Here is a 12493-nt window from a genome sequence, read left to right as displayed (position 1 = left end):
CGCTGGAGAATATTTTATACCACGATTTCACAGTAAACTCGGTTTTAAATCTTGCGGTAGCCAGACTGAAAAAAAATTTCGCTACTTGGTCGGTGGGGTGGCCGAGGGGTAGAGCATGGCGGGCGAAACAAAAGCTCCATTTAAGCGTTTCAACGCAATTTTATGAGCAGTGTCGGCAATGAAACGTAAGAGGGGAAAACAGCAGCGGATAAGACTGTCGAGACGTTTTCGAGATTTCAACGGAACGATGAAAAGGCGGGAGAGGAGTACCGCGCGAACGCGGCCCGATTAATCGTGCTATCTCCCCTGGAAAAATGCCAGTGTGAGGAAGTACGGAGCCGAAAAACAAGAAATTGCGACCGGTAACAATTGGTTGCGCGAATAATAGGTTGCGCGGTTCCGTAATCGCAGATTTGCCGTGATAAAGCAAGACCGGATGTCGGACGGTTATCATGCGCTCTTCATATTGACGCCACTAAAGTTCCTCCTGATTTCACGGCCGTTTCAACCGCGAGATATCGCTGAAATCTAGCGTCTCCCTATGCATATGCTAATGTCTAAAAGTCATTCGGCCTGCAGCGACGATGGTGCATTTTTATATACCGGGACTGGTGTATAAGTCCGTGTGAATTCTGACACCTAAATCAGTAGCGATAACCGTAACAGATCGGTATCGCTACGACCTACGACTGCTCTAATTATCCGTTATCACGTCCGCCATAAATCTGTGGACAATGTCCAACAACGACGAAGCCTGATCTTCAGAAGGCATCCGTTATTAGATACACCGCGGTCGGCAATATTCCAGTAGCGTAGCGCGCGTCCGTGCGATATCTGATTAATATCGCACGCTCCCGAATATGGCACGTGTTTGCTGGTGGCAACAATATTTGGACACCCGATAGGTATCTGCTACAAGCGGCTGGTATAATTGCCGGCAGCCAACACGTGTCACATTCGCGATCGAACATTCTATGAATTGTTCGTCTGGCGAAGAATTCGTTACGGTGGCATTTAAATACGAGCAAATTGTGGTTACTGGAAAAACGAATGGTTTTAAGAGATATCGATGGAATGGTAATTTAACCTCTCGACGCTGGTCCTCGTATTTTGTATACTAGTTACGAATCGTTCATTTCTGTACAATAACAATAATCAATTATCTAATTTATCTTTCAATTCACAATTTAAAATTGAGAGTGAAACTGTTTAAAAATTTATTAACAAATCCCGTAAATATGATACCTGAATCTCTGTTTAGTGGTAGTGAGGTAATTGGAATAAAAGTACGTAATACGCAATACGAAAATACGGATTATGAAACATTGAAAATTTATGCAGCTTTATGTTCAAATGAAGCATCATAAATGTGACTGAGATGAAAAGCATGGATTAGTAATACGCATAGTTTTCTGAGTATCGGTTTCTCTCTCTGCTCCTCTGCTTCCATATTCTCGTTAGAGCCACGTGTCAAAACTCGTCATATTCTCCGTAAGCATCGCTCTAATAGAAACATTCTAAATATTATTTCATTTACGCTGAGAGAAAAACAGTTTATCACTCTTCTCTTATGGACACAGTCAGGCATCGTAATATCGAAATCCTTCAAAAATTCCAATCTGAAAGACGTTACTAATAAAAGAATTCATTGTAACTCAAAGATGTCCGCGCTGAAAGAAATTTCGAAATTCAGCAACCCATATACCGCACGCTTAACGAATCATTCGAATCCATTATCGTTAATCACTCAACTTACAGACAGTACAGAAAAACCCATAGACTAACCATCAGACATAATCATTAGAATTACATAATAGGTTTCATCGTGTAAATTAATCTATTTCGCGTCAACTTAAATTGCCCATAATTCTTCGCAACAATCGATTGTAATTAATCCAAAGACGATAAAAGAAATTAATCGTCGAAATTGTTATCCCAAAATGTGGCTCTATATAAACATTCTGTCTCACAGTGACTGTCACAAGGTTTGATGATTTTCCTATAAAAAAATTCCTCGTCATCTTCTCGTGACCCCACGAGTGATCACGAGTTGCACAAAGCGATTCATGGATGTTCCATTAAACGTCTCGAAATCCGATGCAGCACTATCTGAATTTCCATTACTCTCGAGTAAGTTATCCCCTCGCCATTCCTTGAACGGGATTAAAAAACCATCTCCGTGGATCGACGCTCCGGGGGAACGTTTAACCTCGAAGGAGGACCGGATGTCTTTATCTAACATTTACGCCGAGAAGTTACCGGAAGAAATGGAGCAAAGCCGAGGGAAACCCCTAATCGCTGGCTCCTGCTGCACCGTTTCCAATTCTCGATTTTCAGGGTTCGATGATCAACGATGGTAGTAGGATCGTGTCGAGCAGGCGGGGCCAGTGTTTTCATGTCGTCGACCAGCTACTAACCTGTACTCCTGGCGATGTGCTCGCGCATACACCTAGTTGCGTTCCAAGTACAGAGACCTATGCCGACCGTGCTTTCCTGAAATTTACAGACGCGATTAATGTCACGACTGGCTCGTCCGGCACAGTGGTCACTCGTTTGCTTAAATGCCGTTTGTAGGCTTAACTATTATCAATTTCCTTGTCGAATTATTGCCTGGCCGTGTGTACTCGCTTTTCATGCATAAAACGTTGCTTTGATATGCAGGAGGATTTTTGTCACAGCTGTAGAGATAATGTAACGTCTCTTAAATAGTAGGTATTAAATATTTTGTTACGAGCTATTGGAAATTCGGTGATACAAATTGTAACATATTTAAAGAATTAATAGAAAACTTAAAAAGAGTAAAATTTCAATTGCTTCTTGATATAGAATTGACAATGTCGAAGTCGAACGTTATGACTTATCTTTATATCTTCATCAGAATTTACGTATTTGTACTACGATCACATTTATCTGTTACATATATATTTTGTTATATAATTTACACGAGATACTTGAGCTTTTATAAAAATGTCTTAAAACTTTCGAGAAACATAACTCTATTTATTTGAATCCATCAACGAATAAATTATCTATGTATACTAGAGTGAGTGTAATGGGAGTCTGATTAATCTAAAATTTTTCATTCATATAACAGAAATTCTCCATTTATACTTACCAAAATTTCATTACGATAAATAGAACACGAATGAATAGAGGATTACGACGTATATATATGTATACTTCCGCATATAGCTGGAAATGTAGCTTCATCGAAGTTTAAAATAATCGATGAGAGATAGAATTCATTGGCCATCTATCAATAAATAATTAGTAAAAGCCTAATTCGAGTCCCATTTTTCTCCTATAATATTTTAAAATATGATCGTTCCATTCTATCTTTCTTTTCTCTATTTTGAATTTGAAATTTGAAAAATTTGAATTTAATCGTTCGAATTTTTGATAGTTCAGAAATTCAAGTGCATCGTATGGAACGTCTTAGAAAATGCAAAGGAAAGTTCAAAAGAATAGCGAGTAGAATAACCGAGATGGTTTTTGCATCTTTTTGCAAGCTTACATCGATCAGAATAGAAGAAATAATGCATGCATTGAAAGTTACATGAGAAAATACGCGATCGACGGTTAGGCCGTGAGTCAGAAGCGGAAAAAGCAGACGGATCGTTCATTGTCAGACGCATTTGCCTCGCCAAGCTAAGGAGGAATATACCTGGCTGATACTAATGCATGCATTATTTAAAAACCGTTTCGAGTAACGCTTGTAACGCGCAGAAGCGCGATGTCGACATGAATATTTCGTAGAGCATCGTTCCGTACAGCAGAGAATTTTGTACTGTATATAAAATAAAAAACTTCGAACGAAATTGATGGAAAATTTACGCGCCTCATTCAAAATATATTAATCCTCGTAATATACTTTCGGAATTGTTTTCAAGAGGATCCGTACGAAAAATGTTTCGTAGAAGCGCAACAAAACGTACGATCTATTGTTTGCACTTACTTTAACGGTTGCGAATGGACGAGAAATTCGGCATGCGCGTGAAAAACCGGCAGTCAGGTCGCTATTTCGATACACGTTTGAAACTGATATCTTTGCGTTTCAAAATAAAGCTTTGTTTTCCATCCAATTTTTATCTTGACAGTGTAAATTACATTTTTCAATAACTATTTTCCCTATTCGAGAAGTGTTGTTAATCAATATTTGGATGGAAAAAGCAATGCGTATTTATGATGTACAGGTGCATGATTTAATTGAAACCAAATATGCGTTATAAATTTATAAAACACATATACGACATTACTAAAATATTCGATAAAAATGTACGCGACATCACCGTGCCATTAATCATGCATTTTTCCTTGTAATAAATTCCATAAAGGAAATTTAGAAAACAGTGAGCCTCTTTTCGAATTCTCGCGAATTTTCACGTCAAGTGTGTACTATTGTAACTGTGGATTGTCGAACAAGGAACCTTTGAGTATAGTAAAACAACAGGACAGGAAACTGCAGAAAGTTAGAACAGCACAGAAAGTAAATATTTGAGAAAAAACAGAAAACGATGTAGCAACATACTAACAAGGATACTTACACGTTTCCCCTTTGCTGGTTCGATAGATACGAGCTGCGAAATACAGTGTTTCTCAGTTGTTTGCTCGCTTGCGTGCCACCGATCAAATGTGCCGTTTTCTTATCGCTCGTTGTATGACAAGGAGAGTCAGTGGAAATAGCGAGAGTAAGCGAGACCAATCGATTGTAATGCCAAGTACCGGCTCACGCTCTGAAATACCACCAACGAATACGTACTTTCGACGAATACAACGCAAAAGAATAAGGTTCGAAATTGACCCAACTTCGTCAGTAGAGGGTTAATGCGGCAGAGCATAAAGAAACTGTGTATATGAAGAGTCGCACATTATACTAGGGAGTACACTTTCCACTTAGAATGAAGATTATGAGGGTTATATCTCCGAAACTTTTAACGCTTATACTCGAGTGAAACTTATTCGGATTAATAATTCATTAATTTCAAATTCCATTTAAAGTTCACGAACAACTCGCACGAGCCTTTGGCTCTTGTGCGAGAAAAACTTGAATGTGTTTCTCGTTCCGCGTATAAAGAGGAGTAAAGAAAAATCTTGGTGATGTAAATCGGTAAACTGGCTAATGAAACAGGCTATACACCTGTCGTGATGCGTTATCAACGGCTCGTTGATTTATTCTCGGTAGAAAAGCTTCCTTCTCTCTAATCATTGTGCCTCGTTCGTTCTAGCGTATCGCAAATTTTCGCTCCAGCATCAAAATTTTCGATGACGCCTGAATAACGTAGTCGGTTAAACAGTTGGAGAAACGATTGCCTTTTAATTTCTGTTGGTCGAATCACGATACGATCGTTAACCGAGGAAATTAGCGGTGATCGATTTCTCATTTGGCACTGATTCGTTCCAGCATTTCACGCGATATCAAATCGGCAAGCCGTGAGTCGTAGGTTCTTTTCCTACGAAGGGGTGGAAGCGAGGAAAATCAAGGTATCGATTCAACGATAGGTCGAAGCTAAGAAATTATCACGGCCGTTTCGAAATTTACGACGCTAGCCTGCCCCTTATAGGTAAGGTCAACTGTGCATTATCGAGATCCGTTTGATTTACCGTAGCAATAAATGCTATGCGTAGCCCTGGCGTGCCGTTGGTATAGACGTTGTTTGCCCAGTTGCGGCACCAAACGGTCGATGATTATGCCAGGCGAACCAGAGCTACGTTCCTGATTAAAGGATTAGTGGGTCTGTGCCAAGAGATTCGTGATTACACATCGTGATGTCGGTGATTCGGCCAGGATCGCCTCGATCGGCGAGAGAACGGATGTCACACACACACATACACACACGATGATGATGATTCGACGTTTCTGTACGATTTCATCTACGATAAAAGCAACCCAGCACATCAGGGCAAGGACTTAATACCTCCGGCAGTGAACACGTCGACACCGTTTAATGGATATCGCGCCGGTTCGATCGACTCAACCGCTTAGTTCACCTCGAGTAACACGATATCGCGATATAGCCGCGAGAATATTAGCATTTCATAACGGCTAATTGCCGATCGCGGAAGGTGCCGCGAAGAAACGGGCCACTTTACGGGGCGTTAAGTAAACACGCTATGCTACAGTTTCCCTTTAATGGTAGTCGTGTAGCGCTATCGTAACCCTGTCTGCTCCTGACGTGTGTACGTTTCATTATCGAGTAACGAAAAAATCATCGAAACGTTTCCATGGGTTCTTTCGTTATTTTCTCGAGTATTCGAGGCGGGCATGTTGGTTTTTTTTTCTTTTTTCTTTTTAATGGTTCCATTTGTTCCATTTCTTTTTAATGGAACGCACGTGATTCCGCTGACGGTGTAATTATACCAAACGACAAAAAAAGTGCGAAAAAAGGTGGAAAAAAAGAAGCAGCAGGGGAAAAAGAAAAAAGGCGAGAAATGGGCAGACGGAGGCCGCGGCACAACTGTGTCGCGGTTTCTCTCAGTGTAGCGAGATTCAAAACGATAATACCATATAATTCCTGGTGTATGCGATTGTAACGGAAAATTGCGATCCAATTAACCGAAATAATAATGATGGTAATAGCTACGCTGATTGACATACCGCCGCGGCAAATCTGGATTATTCGTTTTCGTATATGTATAAAATGGTGCACGGATTAGTAATCTATATATGTGTATATATATATGTACATAACCTATGTATACACGCGCGTATCCGCGTTGTCCATTTCGGAGAAAATGCGAGCTATGCAAACCCGGCCATTTTCGACGTTTATTTAAATTTTTCGTCCTCCGATTATTGGACCGGCGCCATCGAAATCTGGCCGGAAAAATCGTCCGATTTTGAATACGAAATTTCCGGATATTGCGGCTCCCCGCATACACGTCCTTCGTTTCCTGTCGGATAAAAGCGACCTTGGCCTATATCTTCTGCCTCGGAACTTCGAAGAATCTCGCTGGAAATTTTCTCCGTTCGTTCTTGGTTCGTGCGAACCAAGCTCAAAGTCTTTTCAAGAAAGAAACGTGACCCGAAGAGATAGGAGAATAGTGTCCGGTCGTTTTTCGGTTCGTTTTTAAAGCGGTCTTCGCGTTTTAAGCGATCTCGAGCTGAAACCGTTCCTCGTTGAGATCGAAGGGGAGGGAATCGTCCGCGATTGGTTCCTTGAACAAGAGAGCTCGAACCAATTGAGTAATTCTAAGCCAACCGTGGACGGATTCCTTTCCTGTAACCGACTGAGCTTTGTAATTCCTCGGATGAGTTAATTTTCTCGATTTCCTCTAAACCTCGATGGTAATTGAAGCGTAGTTATATCGAAATGTCGGAACGTTGAAAGGCTTAATGTCCCTCGTATAAAATTGCTATTTAAAGTCGCTTATGAGCGTGACAATCGATTAACCGGCCGCGTTTAGCTTTCACCGTAATACTAGCTTCTATCTGATAATGGATGTCGTCTATAAAACTGAGGAATAAGCTTGGAAAACATCGGTGACAGCAAGACGAGTGAACTATTAAGACGCGTGGGTTAACCTAAACGTATAACGTAGGAACGTTTCAGCGGATCCAGGCAACGATCTATGCCTTCCAGCTTGACTATACGCAATTAATCATAGTTGTCTGTAGTGGAGTGCTCGTTACCTGTTCCGTATAATTAAAATTAATTATGGCCGTTTGTAATATCACCGACTGCGCCCGCACTAACTAATTGTTAGTGATGCATTGTTTCGCCGCATCCAGTTAGTCGTTAAAGCTCTTCTAGTGCCTTCTCCTCGTAAAGGGTTGCGTCTCTCGCTTTCCGCTCATCCGTTTTGCCTCATCCTCGCCTTCCTTCCTCGCTTTGTCCACCTTTGTCCAAACACGTGGTCGGAAATTTCTGGAATTGTATCTCAGAGAGCAAGGATTTCTGACCTGAATTGCTTGTTGTCCGTTCTATGTCGAGCTATATGAATACCGTACTTTTCGTGAATACGTTCAGCTTCTGCTGCAAGCCATTCGCTGACTTTAAGATCTGGCGCAGACGAACGATGGCGACGTCGTTACAATTCCTGGGTGATTCGTCGCATTTATGTTTCCAATAACGCAAGAGTGCGATTCCGTTGTTAGAAACATTACATGGATCGGATTCGATCGGTAGATTTTACTTTGCTACACTTGTTACATTTGTTTTATTTTACTGTCTTTACAAATTCATTTATTTTCATAAATTTAGCATTTTCATAAATTCTGGATAGTTGAAATGCATGTACGCTTTAGTTCTTAAATATCAATTAAATTAAAATTAAAAGGTGGTGTAATATTGGTGGAGAAATAACTGTTGAGAAAAGTTGAAAATTTCACTGCAAATTTACATGTAACGATACTCGTGGTTGTCTTTCTTTCTTTTCCTTTCTTCCGTCGACTCTCTTTAGTTAATGAGAACGACGTTGCATGTTTCGAGAAATTCCTCGCGGACTTTTAGCGAGACTTCCGATCGTGCCAGTGACCGCCAGCTTTGTTTACGCGAAAGTTATGTTCGTCGGGAAGTTCCAGCTGGTTCTTCGAGTCATTGGCCCTCGTCGTCGGTGTCGTCGTCGTCGTTTGCGAGAAACGCGAGCACCTCCGTGCGCGCACGAGCAATTACCAAAGCAGGGTTGCAAGGAGACGTCGCGCCGAGCTGCTTCCACCGAAGTTACCAAAAGTTGGCTAAATGAGCTCCAGAGGAGCGCTAATTATTGTCCCTCATAATGCAACGGAATCCCTTCGAGCTGCATTCGCGAGCTAGAAAGGCTAGGAGATATTTTTGTGTTCCGCTAGACAGAGACGCCGTGTAAATACAAAAGAACGCACAAAACGATAGCGTCATGACGAATTCTCGCTAGGAGAACCCTTCTACCTTGCTGCACTTATACATTCGTATCTATTTGTTTCATATTTTCGTACCGTATCATTCGATGATACAGTGCAACGATTTATAACTTTGCTTCATACCATAACTGCGTATTTCAAGACAGAAGATATACTGGTTTGAAAATGTACGGAAAAGATTTTAGTTTCTTCTGAAACTATCCACAGCAAGTTCATCGATTCAGTTAGTTACCGATTCACACGTTCTAATTTATTTTGCATCCATATTTTACATTGGTATTTCGTATTTCGTTTTGCACTCGTACAATTAGCGATGCGAAAGTTTGTGAAGACTATCTGTTGCAATAGCAGGAAGAATATGGTAAATTAAGAATCATACGTGTCGGTCCTTGCAATATCCTAATCTATATCTTGTTGAAAAAGTTTACGGAAGAACAGATAGAAAAAGAATTAATAACACGAGTTGTCGGAATTGTATAGAGTAATGAATTAATATAAATAAACGAGAGGAAAATTACGTATATACATATACATGTATAAATAAGAAGAACCTGTATATAAATATCGAGCCTCGTAAATAATAATTCTTAAAAGTTGTATTAATTTCCTAATATCCTTTTCTGTGAACGCCTTGATACTTACGAACAAATATCTACATTGATACTAGACGTAAGAAATGCATATTGTACTTACTATATTGTACATTCGATCGATGCTATTGTAGCATCATGATAGCGTACACAGAACAAACAAATAAACGAATAGAATGCAATAACAAATGAGAATGAAAATTCTATCTGTTCCTCACGGCGTCTAGTCTGCTATACGATAACGCGCGCCTTTATCGTCAACGCGAAACGTTTTCCGTTCAATCTTCCGTGATATTGCAGCGGAACAGTCAGACTCCGCAGCTGAAATCCTTTTTCGTTCCCAATGGCACGCTAATACGCATCTCGTGGTGTTTTCAGCTCTGCGCCGCGCATAAAAGGAACGCAGATGCGATGTTTATTGCCTCGTTGGCTAGTAAGCCCATGCAGTCCCTATGAATATTTGCGTTTCGTGCGAGAAACCTCGCGGCCCCGGTTGATCCACTTTCAAACAACTCTTTATGCACTGTTAAAACAGGTCTATAGCCCCGCAAATGGTATGCCGTTTGCAGGATTAGTGTGGCGTAAGTGGTTAGGCGAATACGATAAACGTGGCTTCTATTAAGAGAATAAGCTGGGACGTAGCTAAATCACTCATGCTATCGTTTGGCTTAAGCAGAAAAACGTGTGAACAAAATGAACCGTGTTGTTTCTTTGATATCTCATCGCATTTTTAATAATTTTACAAGTAGAGTTAAAGGATAAGAATTAAAGGAATGGCTAAAGCGATGTAGCGACTGAGAAAACGTAAGCTCTTTACAACTATCCGTTCTGCGGATATCCGACCTTATAAAGTGGATTTATCTGTTAGAAAATTCTATTTTTGTACAAAATAATAAACATCCATTCTTCTGTTTCCCTATAACGATTCTATTCTAAACAAGTCATTTAAAATTTCAAATGTCCGATTACAAGACCGCGAAGATAGTTGCTCGTTCAGAGAAAGAAACTTTTCGTCACTGTGCAGATCGCTGTTCTAAAATTGCCCACTTTTCCTATTCTTTCTTCTTCTGCTTCCTTCGCCTTTTTTTCTTTTCCCTTGTCTCCTTATTCCTTTCCTTGCTTCATTCCAATATCGCTATTAGATATCACCTTGGTAGATCTATCTTAGTAGACGAAAGCATCGATCGAACAGTACAAAGACAAATTGCTGAAAAAATCTTGAAGCTCGTACCACTTGAAATCAGCGAGAGACGAATGACTATGGACAAAAGCCGAAAAACGAGAGCGAAAGTTTGGTCCGCGCAAGGGCGCGATTTATCGCTGGAACGATCAGCCGCTGCGTACAAGTGAGACGATTCCATTTTTCCATTTACTAGTAGCGGCCCACTCGTCACCGCAGCCCGTTGTCCTCCCGAACGTCAACCCCATCTCCGCATCTGGATCCACGTCCATCGGGATCGTCCGGTTGTACGTACCGTTCATTCGTTCGTTTCGGTTTCATTCGTTCGTTCGAGCCGAAGCACAATTGCTTCGTCGTGCATGCCACGAAGAGAAGCGGCTCGTGAAAGTTGCATGAATGGAATGAAAGAAACGCGAGAGGGAATTGGGTGGATAGATGAGACGAGGCTGTGGTACGGCAATAGGGATAAGAGGAGGGGGCGGGACAGAATGATAGATGTTTAGATGGATAGATGGATGGATGGATAGTGGCTGATAGAAGTGGCAAGAGTGGAGTGAGACGTGGAGGGGGAGGAAGGGGATGCTCGGTGCAAATAAATCACGCGCCAGACGAATTTACTTGATCGCGATCGGTTGTTGCTGGCGGCGATAATCGGCGCCCGAGATACTTTCTCGCGGAAAAGTTCGAACACTTGCGGTCTCGTGCTGTATCCTCGTGATTCAACGATCGAGAACCTGGACCGTCGGACGGGAATGATGGGAAAAGGAAGAAATCAACGAGTGGATGGAACCAGAACGAAAGTGGAAAAGGAAAGAGGACGAAGTAGGAGGAGGAGGAAGGGGAGAAGGTTGCGGAAGAGAGAAAAATTGGAATTTTGCTGACGCGGCCGGCAACGGGCCGTTCTAATTCGCGTCGATTCGCGCACTGCACAGCCGCCGCGTTGTTTCTGACAGCTTACACGTATATGTGGAGATTTCAAAATAAAACCGTCAGTCGGAGAAATTTCCTACGTACGGGCCGACACGATACGATCGAGCAGACGCTCGTAAACCGTTAGTTTCAATCAACGGGGGTAAATGGTTTTCTATCCGAGCACACCCCCATTCCCGTCACCTCATCTCACCCTGGTCCTCCTCTCCTCCACCGTTTCTCGTTCCTAGTACCCGATGTTGCGATACCGGCCGCGTATAAAGTGAAAATCTCCGGCTGGTTCAATTTGCACGCGGTCCACCCCCGAACTTTTGGAATTCCGCTGGTGGCCTGACACCTGGCCCGGCTAAAAATTCATCGGCCCGAACGTGCTGGTCAGACAGCTCGGTCGGAGCTTGTGGACCGAAGAAGTTGGATTTTGAATTGGATTTAAATTTAGATTTCGGGAGATACAGTTGTTTCGGATTCTATATTTGCACGAGATACGATTTAGTCGAAGCGAATGAGCGAAAGATACATCAAAGTAGGGACGTAATGCGAGCATCAGCTTAGATGGTTATCTCTCGCGTAGCTTTCATTGAGTTTCAAGTATTATGGATCTGTGGAAAAAGCGTATACTTGAATTTACGGAATGAAAAGCGAACGTATAGCGAAGCCGAAATATTGCAGTCGCTGAATACGTTTCGAAAATGCCTACGTAGTTTATCCGAAGTGAATGAAAGAGATTGTAATATACAGATAAAGAGAATGTATGGATAGTGAAAAGAGATACGTAGCGTGCGACAATTTCTAGACTATAATCATTGAATCGCTTTATACTTTTACCCAAAAATTCTTTCAACGTTAGATAAACCGATAATGATATGAAAACACGCACCAAAGATATCAAAATGACGTGTAATGTGAGAAAATACAACGAGAAAAATGTTCATTAACTTCTACTCGTATGTTTTATAA

At 41.4% G+C, this 12493-nt stretch overlaps 1 protein-coding gene across 4 annotated transcripts in view; it reads left to right on the top strand.

Annotated features, from left to right (window-relative positions):
- Window positions 1-12493, top strand: part of LOC139989447 (irregular chiasm C-roughest protein) — a 177738-nt gene that overhangs the window by 130197 nt on the left and 35048 nt on the right. The gene's annotated exons all lie outside the window — the stretch shown is intronic.

This window comes from Bombus fervidus, chromosome 7, assembly GCF_041682495.2.
Source record: "Bombus fervidus isolate BK054 chromosome 7, iyBomFerv1, whole genome shotgun sequence".
NCBI classification, from domain to species: domain Eukaryota; kingdom Metazoa; phylum Arthropoda; class Insecta; order Hymenoptera; family Apidae; genus Bombus; species Bombus fervidus.
The sequence above is the reverse complement of the archived record's forward strand: the minus strand, read 5'-3'. Positions and strand labels throughout refer to the sequence as shown.